The sequence below is a fragment of the Sapajus apella genome, unplaced genomic scaffold (assembly GCF_009761245.1).
Source record: "Sapajus apella isolate SASKATOON/1434 unplaced genomic scaffold, GSC_monkey_1.0 scaffold36, whole genome shotgun sequence".
Lineage (NCBI taxonomy): Eukaryota > Metazoa > Chordata > Mammalia > Primates > Cebidae > Sapajus > Sapajus apella.
This window is the reverse complement of record NW_022436976.1, coordinates 28,630,605-28,640,554: the sequence shown is the minus strand read 5'-3', so window position 1 is coordinate 28,640,554 and position 9,950 is coordinate 28,630,605. Positions and strand designations below refer to the sequence as shown.

Below are 9,950 nucleotides of genomic sequence, written 5' to 3'. Positions count from 1 at the left end.
CAGATTCTAAGAGAGAAGGTCCTTTGGAAGCACTGTCCAATACTGAAAATATAGGCCCCATGCCCTAAGAGTACTAAGTGAAAACTCACCTCCCAGGTATCTCAGAACACAGCACCTGGCTGGTGTTGCCAGCCAGGCAGGTAGTATTCCATGAGCCCCACACATATGCCAGGCATTTAGGGTGTGGTGGTGTAAGGGCCTATCTTCTCTCAAGGAGCTCATGTACATGAATGTTGCCAACTGGTATCTGTCTCTTAAAAGCCGTGTGACCTGAGGCAAATTAGTTAAGCCTCTTGGGTTTAAGTTTCATCATCTACAGAATAAGAAAATACAAGGTTTTTTCTGTTTTTTGTTTTTTGGGATGGAGTCTCATTCTGTTGCCCAGGCTGGAGTGCAATGGCGTGATCTCAGCTCACTGCCACCTCTGCCTCCCGGGTTCAAATGATTCTCCTGCCTCAGCTTCTGAGTAGCTGGGATTACGGATACCTGCCACCACGCCCAGCGATTTTTCTTGTATTTTTAGTAGAGATGGGGTTTCACCATGCTGGCCAGGCTGGTCTTGAACTCCTGACTTCAGGCGATCCACCAGCTTTGGCCTCCCAAAGTGCTGGGATTACAGCTGTGAGCCATTGTGCCTGGCCGAAGATACAACATTTTTTATATACGTCATTTTTTTGAAATGATGTATATAAAATGTTTCATGAAATACCTGGACCTAGTATGTGCTTATTAACAGCAGCTGATGACAGTACCAATGGTGGCTGTGGAAACACAGTATGAGGAGAAGTAGTTGCAGTGGTAGCAGCCACAGCAGTAAACAATTAGGATGCTATCTATCCTTCCTGAGTGCTATGTGCCACTAAGAGAAAATTTCTCTCTCAAAGCAAAGTACCTGAAAAAGGTGCAATTCTTTGGGACTGCAGAGAATAGCAAAGGAATAGAGGCTGGACTGGATGTCATTTAGTGGGAGCCAGCTTTTGTGCCAATAATTTTCATTACACTTGCTATTTCATTAAATCTTGACAACGTTTTCCAGAAGACAGAATTGGGACTTAAAGTGGTTAGATGACTTACTCAAGGTCATAGCTGTTTGAGGGCAGAGTCTGGCCTCAAGTTCAGGAGTACCTCGCTCCAAACTCACATGCTACCTTACACCACAAGGTGAAAATTGTAAATATCAGGACTGTGGGCTCCCTGAGAGCTCCTGGAAACCCCCTAGCATGGGAGGATACCCTCTTTTATGCTCCCCAACTCTTATGTGTGAGTATCTTCTGTATATCATGCTATACTCTTGACTTTTTGCATTAATCCATTTATTACTATCTCCCTGACCCAGTTTCCCAAACTCTTTTCCTTTTCTGTACCTCATTGTATCTGTACCTCCCATCATAATATCTAAAACATAATAGACTTAATTCACTAAATATTTATTGTTTACCTACTAGATACAGAGAATTCTTTTAGGCATTTAGACACCTCAATGAGCAAAACACACAAGAAATTTCCTGACTTGTTAGAACTTACAATCTATCATGGAAGACAGATACTCAATGGGAAACATAATAAGTAAATTCAACATATGTTCCTTGAATCAGGTGAATAAATGATAGAACGGAGGATGGGTATTCTGATCCGTTTCTAATCTGATCATGGTCGTATTTTCAATGACAAATTCCACATTGGTACAATTTCCACCTGCATAGTCCTGATTTCATTTGATCTCACGTCAATCCTGCAGAGGAGGCAACTGTAGAATGATGAGCCTTATTTTGTGGGAATGGAAACTGACGGTCAGCAACATCTGTACTTTAAACAAGGTTGAACCCCTGAAGAATGAGGACCCTGAACATGGAGCTTAGACATTGAGAGTGGATCTCGTGATCTCCCCCACCCTCTCGGGCTCTCATTCACCCTGGCTCAATTCCCTATGCAAAAAGCAAGGCAAGTTCAATTTTACTATGTGGCATTTCTCTTTGATTCCCTGATGTCTTGGTCTTAAGATGCTTTCTGATCACCTACTCTGTCTGTTCATGGGGCATATATAAATATCTCAGCTGTCAATACCAACAACAATAGTAATCTTAGGAAAAAAACTGCTTACATCTGTAGTGTTCGCCTATTTCCAAAGAATTTTATTATAACCTCACTTAAACCTCCCCTTAAACTACCCTTAGAAGTAGAAATAGTGGGGGTTTTGCCTTGAATTTATCTAAATTTCATTTTGCAGATTAGAAAACAGATCCAGGGAAATGAGGAGACTGGCCAGAGTCCCTGAGTAGGGAGCAGCAGCCCCAGGATGGAACACCCAGTCCCTCCTGGTACCCCAGTGGGCTCCCTCCTCTCCTGTACCCCACAAGCAACCCCCAAGCACAGTGAATTTTCTAAAAGCATCTCATTCACCATCTCTCAAATCTTCTCTCTTCTGGTGAGTCAGCCACTGCCATCCATGTTTCTCATTTTTATGCGCCAGAGATGTGCAGGATGTGCGTTCTTGTGTGGAAGCCTGTAAAATCTATTTATGGACCTAATTGTCAGTTTTCATGAGTGACAGACATACAGTGCTTTGACTATCCAGCCTAATGTGTCTGTATCTGACATTTTAAATAGAACTCTCTTTCCCCCTCCCTGTTCTTTTAGGAAGTAATTTGAGATAGCAGGTATTTTTATATTCATATATCTTTAATTATATCTACACAACTGTCAGAGATTAATGATTTCCTCAATCTGGCTCTTCTTAAAGGAGAATTCAGAACTTACAAAACACTAAAAGGAGCTCAGGCGGATGCCGTCAGTAACAAAGAATTCCCAAGCAAGAGGCTGGGCTTTAGTCAAGTTTGAGTTCTCGTTGTAGATTAATTTTGTGCAAAGTTTCTATGAATTATTGAAAAAGCAGCACTCAGGTGGACGGCAAAGAAAAATAGATCTATACATGTAAACCAATAAAAAAAAGCATGTGACAGACGGAGAGCAGGCTTGGGGTGGAACTAGTCCCCTGCCCCCAGAGAAATAAGAAGCAATAGGTCCCAGGTGGTATCTATATACTGTGACCCGAAACAAAAATCTCACTTTCCCATGTAAGCAAACTCAATCTAGAAGCTTCAGGTCAGAGAGGATTTCAGAAAGAATGCCATCTGGCTCTCCTACTTGATGCCAGAACTCCTGCTGCAGTGAAACTCACTTACCCATGGCTGTTGAGTGCCACACATGAGGCAGGCCAGGGGCCCATGCTAGGCACAAGAAAGGGTGCCTGAAATCAAGGGACTCCCAATTTAGAGGGAATAAAAAACATGCAGAGTAATCTGCACAGTGTGGAAGAACAGCACTGAGGGATACTTATACACTGCTGTCAGAAAGAGGGGAGGCAATAGAGTGGGCATGAGTTTCTTGCTCACCAGGTGTGTCATGTTGGGCAAATTAATTTTTCTTCCTGAGTAAAATAGGATTAATAATATTTTCCCTTTATGAATCGCAAATGATATTTGGCTTTTGTTTCCTATGGTTGTGTCATTTCTACTGCTCCCGTACATGAACCTTGGGCTCCAGCATCCTGAATTTCTCATAATTCCCCCAAAACACTATGATTCCTTACATCTCAATACATGGAGTGTCTCAGATGATTCATATATGACTTCCTTTTGTTTAATAAACTTCTAATCAACTTTTATGATCTAGCTCCAATGCCACCTCCCCTGTGAAGCCTTCTCCAATCTCCCACGTACATTGATGATTCCTTTAATCCCTGAAAAATACTTTTATAAAGGTGCTTATCACATTGGACTAGAGAAATTTCGTTATCTATCCTCACAACAAGTTTGTGTTTCAAAAAACAGTGTTTTATATTTTATAGCCTCAGTGTTTGGCTAGTGACTGTCCAATGGCAGACAAGTACTTAATAAATTACTAATTAAATGAATGAATAGTGAATGAATGGATATATGAGCAAAGAAATGATGAGCAATATCTAAAGTAAACGATAATAAAAAGAAGCTACTGTTTAATGAGTGTTACCCTGTCCCCAGTGTATGGGTAGGTTCACATAATTCTATCATCCACAACAATTCTACAAAGTAGAATGACTCTAAGTAAATTTATGGCATGGTCACTGAACAATCTCAACTGATGTCAATGACATACCATGTCAGCCCTCTAGATAATACAGTGGGCTAAATGGTGGCCCCAAAAAGATACTGTCATATCCTAATCTACCAATCCTATGAATGTGAACAAATTTGGAAAAAGATGTAATTCTGCAGGTATAATTAAATTAACAATCTTGAGATGAAAGAGCGATCTGGATTATTCTGGAAGGCCCTAGGTCCAATAACAAATGTTCTCATAAGAGACACATAGAGAAGGCAATATGAAGGCAGAGCAGAAAGAGATGTGACCACCAGCCAAGGAATGCCAGCTGCCACAGAGGAGGAAGAGGCAGAGAGCAAAGAGCTTCCGCAGGGAGTGAGTACAACCCTGCCCACACCATGATGCGGACTTCTGTCCTCTAGAATGCTGAGAAAGCACATTTCTGTTGTTTTAAGCCACTCGGTTTGTGATAACGCATTACAACAGCCTCAGGAAATGAACACGAAGAGATCCTTCGATAACTGTCATAAAGACAAGGAAGCTGAAGTTGAGAGAGGAAGAGTTTTCTCCAAGCTATGAAATTTAGATCTGAACCTGTCTTATGACAAAGAAGATTTCATGCTGTCTGGTGGTATCATAATCCCTCCCATGGGCAGACTCTGGAAAAAGACATCTCCAATCTTTGCAGCCTGAGCGTCAGACACATACAGATGCCCAGGTCCTACCTCTGGTTCTGCCTTTCTGAATTTGGGAGCACCTGTGCTTTTGTTTTTGTTTGACAAATGCTCCAGGTCACTGCACTACACAGTAGGACTGAGAGCCAGAGCACCGAAGGGCATGGATTTAACTCTCATGGTATTGGATGAACACCCACTCCAAAACATATATCGGGCAACACAGAAGGGAAAATAAGGTAAATGAACCAAACCCCAACTTGACAGCTGGGCTCTCTGTCTTTTCTATAGGTATCCCATGCTCCCGCATGCTGCTGTGTTATAAGAGAGTCGGGGGTGTGAAAACAATTAAACATAAGAGTTGGTTTTAAACCAAAGCCATTCCAACTCCCCACAGGGTTTATTAAATCATTTATAATTCCAAGAAGCTGAAGTAAATATTTAATATTTGATTCCTAATCCATAAATATTTACATGTAGGGATTTCTCCATGTTCAACAAGCCCACCAGAGGCTTTACACTTTTAGCAAGTGTGACTAATGAAACCTTACAACTCCCTAGCACAAGGCAAGGAGCATCTGGTCACTCCCTTAAGAGTTCTGATGCAGGGAACAGGCAGTGTGCACCCAGGGTGCAGCCACGATCACTGAGAACTATTCAGGGATTCGGCTTTGACAACCACTCTGGGGAAGAGGAAGAAATAGTGACAGATAAACAGAGCAAGAAGCTGATGATGCTGCTGCAAGAAGCATCTTCCAAAGGTTGCTGTGATATTTTCTGTTTGTTAACCTTATGGCAATTAACATTTAAAGTGGGCTTCCCATGTGGAAATATTGATATAATGTCACTAGAAAATCCAGATAACTCTTTCTGAATCCTCCTTTAAAAGTCCCGGAATGATATTGGCAGGCTCTCAATTCATCCAACCCATTCCAGTGAGATATATAATTGTATTTATTAAGTTTATTTCCTTTAATAAGTGTGTGACATCCTGATAGGAGGTGAAAAATAAAAAGACCAGGTTTCTTCCCTGAAAACACCTTACTCTCTTCCCAAATAAATTGTAATAAACTAAGAATAGCTGTCACTCATTAAATACGTTCTATGTGCCAAGCCCTCTGTTAGGTTCCACGTATATAGAATCTCTAATTCTAAAATCCCAATTTTATGAGTGAATAAAGAGACCTCACAGGTTAAGTAGCTTGTGGAGCTAGGATTCAAACATAGATGATCTGTCAAGAGCTAGTGAGGCAAACTGAGCACTTGCCAGCTCTTCACAGAGTGTACTGTAAGAAACTTTTACAATGGTGTTGGAAAGGCTGAAAAGCCAGGGAAAAAGGAAGTGATGCAAGGATTAGCAAGAGCAGGAAGGTGCTGCCAGCCCTGGGATTAGAGAAACAAAAGAAGCAGGTGCAGTGACCGAGCCAGGGAGATGGGGCCGCTGGAAGGTGGCTGGAGCCATGATGGAGTTACTCTAGTGAGATGGAGATAGGGCAGCCACCCACGGTCACTAGATCCACAGAGGAGGTATAGACGCTGTCAGAGCCACAACCGGAAGCGGAGGGGAAGAAGTGCTGGACTTTTCCCTTTGCCCCACCCTCCAATCTCTCACCAGCGCCTCCCATTTGCTGAGCCGACATCCCAATCCCTAGTCAGGAGAGCATAGCAAAGTGGAGTTTCAGCTCCCTGGGATATACAGAAAGCCTTGCCATGCAGGGATGGAGGATGAATCTGAGTGACCAGCACTCCAGATCTGTCTAACTTCTCAGTCCTTGTTCTTGCTGACAGAAGAATCCACCACAATCAGAAGAAGCTGGGACCCTGTCTTAAAGATGCCATTGGCTTACCCTGCGGTCTAAAGCAAACCATTCATACTCTGTGCCTCTGTTTGGTAAGAGCCCCTGAAGCTGCCACCCCCTCCCTGGCCACTTACAGAACAAATATGATGGTCAGGCAGGTGCGTCAGTGAGGCCTTACATAGGTATGTCCAGGGGCATCTCTGCCTACCTGAACACATGGACAGGTTTTCTTTAACGATGTAGGATATTCAAATTTACGCCCTCCTTCACTCCTTTCTGAATTCTCCCTCCAACCTCTCACCCTGAGATGCTCTTTACTTCACCCCAACTTGCTTAGCTCTTTTTTCCCTGAGGATATTTTCCAGAGACCAGGGAGGTGAGGAGGATTTCACATTAGGGAGACTGGCAGGTTGGGGAGAGGAAGTTTGGAGAGGGACTGAGGTTGTTGCCCAATAATCCTCCCTCAACCGTGTATGGCAAGAGGTAGCAAGCAATCATTTCCTGTGACTGAGACAAGATCAAAGGATTAAGAGGTTTGGGGCAAAGCAGGCCTGGTCACGAGAATTTAAAAAGTTGATCTGCTAAAAAGGACAGCTTGCTAGGTGAACGTCTGACAATACAGTCTGGGATCCCTTTGAAAAGCCCGAGTTCTTTCAGGGTGAAAGGCAAGGAAAGCCGGAGCACTGGATGTCTGTCCACAAAAGCTTCTGCTACATCCCAGAGCTACAGACAAGCTCTTCTCTAAACATCCCCTCTTCCTCCTGCATGCCACTCTGGGGGATGTGTGGTTATTGTCCACGTCTTCTAATAGCGATGACACCATCCACCATTTAGTGAGCCCCAAGCCTATGCCGAGCATTCAAATATTCTGCACACCATATTGCATTATTCTTCTTAAGAGCCCTGTGTAATAGACAGTAGTATTTTTACTTTATAAATTAATAGGCTGCAATCTATCAATTTATTTAAAGTTACTCCATTAATTAAAAAGTTGCTAAGAATACCTATGCGTTTAGTCCTTACCATGTGACAGACAGCATACTAAATGCTTCATAGTTTTGCCCAAACCAGGAGAGGGATTGATCTTTCTTCCTTATCACAGATGAAAGACTCAAATCTAATAGAGAAGTAAATTGCCCATATTCACCACATTCAGATGTAGGAAAAGCAGGGTTCAAATCCAGGTCTCTCCTGTTAAAGCTCTTAAATACTCTTCATCATCTGTCCATTCATTCATTCATTTATTCATTCAACAAATACTTACTGAGCACTTACTAGGTGCCAGGCACTGGTGTAGCTGCTGGCAACCTTGCAACGAACACAGGAGTGTCTTCATAGAGTGGACACCCTCATCTGTGATACTGCAATGTATTGAGTGAGCCTCCCTCTACCAATACTCACTGAGCACCTATTAGTGCCAGGCATCATGCTTGGCCCTATCACACACCTCCTACAAGGGAAGTTTAGGATTCAAACATGGGCCTGTTGGAAACGTCACACCTAAGCCACCTCCACAACCCAGACCATCATCTGTAATGAGCAGGGACTGGGGTGGGTGAGACAGTGTGGGTACAGGATGAGTCCAGGTTTCCAAAGACCAGGTTTCCATAATCTTTAGGTCAGTCATGCAAAGTAAACTCAAAGTTGGAAGATGCTGATGCAAAAATGCCTGTTACCCTTTTCCCAGAAAGGTTAAAGCTGACACCATCCAGTTGGTGTAAGCAGCTCACAAGATGTGGGCTGGAGTGGTAAGTGAACAGGTGCCAGCTCAGCTTATTAAGTCCCCAAAGTTTTCATCTTTCCCAAGCTAATTGGCATGAATGTGTGGTGCCGGATGGCTACTAAGTGGGTAGCTGCAGCAGGTTCTTTAAGATTCAAAACCTAAAGGAGTTTGGGACCAAAGAAACAGAACATGACTGTATGTGAAAAGCTACACTGGAACTCTGCCTCTGTCTCACTGGTGTTTACTGTACTTTGAAGGGAAAAACAACAGGTTTTGGCAGGATGATCGTTTTGTGTTGCCACTGGGAAGTACTTCTCATTGCATGGTGCAATTCTTTGTCTGTTTCCCTGATAGTACTCGTTTCCTGTAAAGACTTACTGAGCACCTACTTTGCGACAGGCATTGGGCTCCATGTTGGAAAACACTAGGCTTCATAGGGTCCGTGAAGAGGAACTGGCTCCCATCCCTGCCCTCAGGGGACATGGTCTGGTAGGGAGACAGGCATAGGGATGAGGCAAGTATAGCACACTGTGAGAGCTACTGCTCTAGAGGTCAGTATCCAAGTAGTCCAGGAGAGGGTCTAACTACCTGTGTTTGGCTGGGTCCAGGAAGGCTTCCTGGAGGAAGTGCCATCCGGGCTAATTTTTGTTTGATAGTTGTACAAATTCAGTACATGCCTCACCCCTCCTACCAGTCATCTGCAGGGTAGGTTGTAATGACTACTGTCACACTGATTGTCCCAAACTTTTTGATAGACTATAGGTGGCCACCATCAGAGATGGGCTGAGCTTTACCGATTTTCACTGTCTAGGATCTTGGACCGGAACCCTGTTAACTCAGGTGCGGTTGGGATCTTGGATGAAGAAGCCAGTGGAATTAGCCTTAAGTACAGTGACAAAGGCAAGTCTGAGCACAGGGAGGAAGAAGCATGAAGCAGGTGTCTGAAAAGAGCAAAGATAAGCAAATTTGGAGAGACTCCCAAAGGGAGATGTTGGTGTTTGACTTTCTAGTGCAGGGCTCCAAGCCCTCGGGACAGCCAGCTTTCCAGATTGCTTCTTTCATGAGGGGTTATGTTCTAAACAACTGCATGATTCCAGAGGAGGCCAATGTGAAGGCTGAGAATTCAGCCTTAAAGCCATAAAGTAGTACCACGTGCTTGGAGACACACTCAAGTGTTGAGCTGGAACTTCCTAAAAGGCAGGAAAACTAAAGCGGGCATCTCCTGCATTGCCACCTCTAGCACAGAGCCAGGCAGGATGGATGTGCACACACAAGCCTGCACATACCACTTCTCACAAACCTTAGAGTCCCAAGAATCAGCCATGCTGCCTGGGCTTTAGTTTTCTCATAGTAACAATAACAGTAAGCTAGCAGGTCACTAAATATATACCAAAGTGAGGCACCTACACACGATTTCAGCTGGTCTGAATTGTCTGAGAGATGGGTCCTATCACTCACATCTTACGTGTTAGGAAATGGAGGCTTAGAGGATTTGGAAGCTGCTGCAGGCCACATAGCTTAATAAGTAAGTGGCAGAGCTGTGACTGTTCAACTTATAACCCTAACAACAATAATGCAATTACTGGGCTCTATTCTGAAGAATACCTGCCTCACTGGTTGTGTTAAGAGAGTATATGTAAATAAGGCTTCTATGCATGTGGCTGGCCATCAAAA

The 9,950-nt window shown here is 43.5% G+C and overlaps 1 protein-coding gene across 10 annotated transcripts in view; it reads right to left on the bottom strand.

Moving 5' to 3' along the window:
- The window catches only part of DAB1 (DAB adaptor protein 1), a 1,264,232-nt gene that overhangs the window by 268,428 nt on the left and 985,854 nt on the right, over positions 1-9,950 (bottom strand). The window lies entirely within an intron of this gene.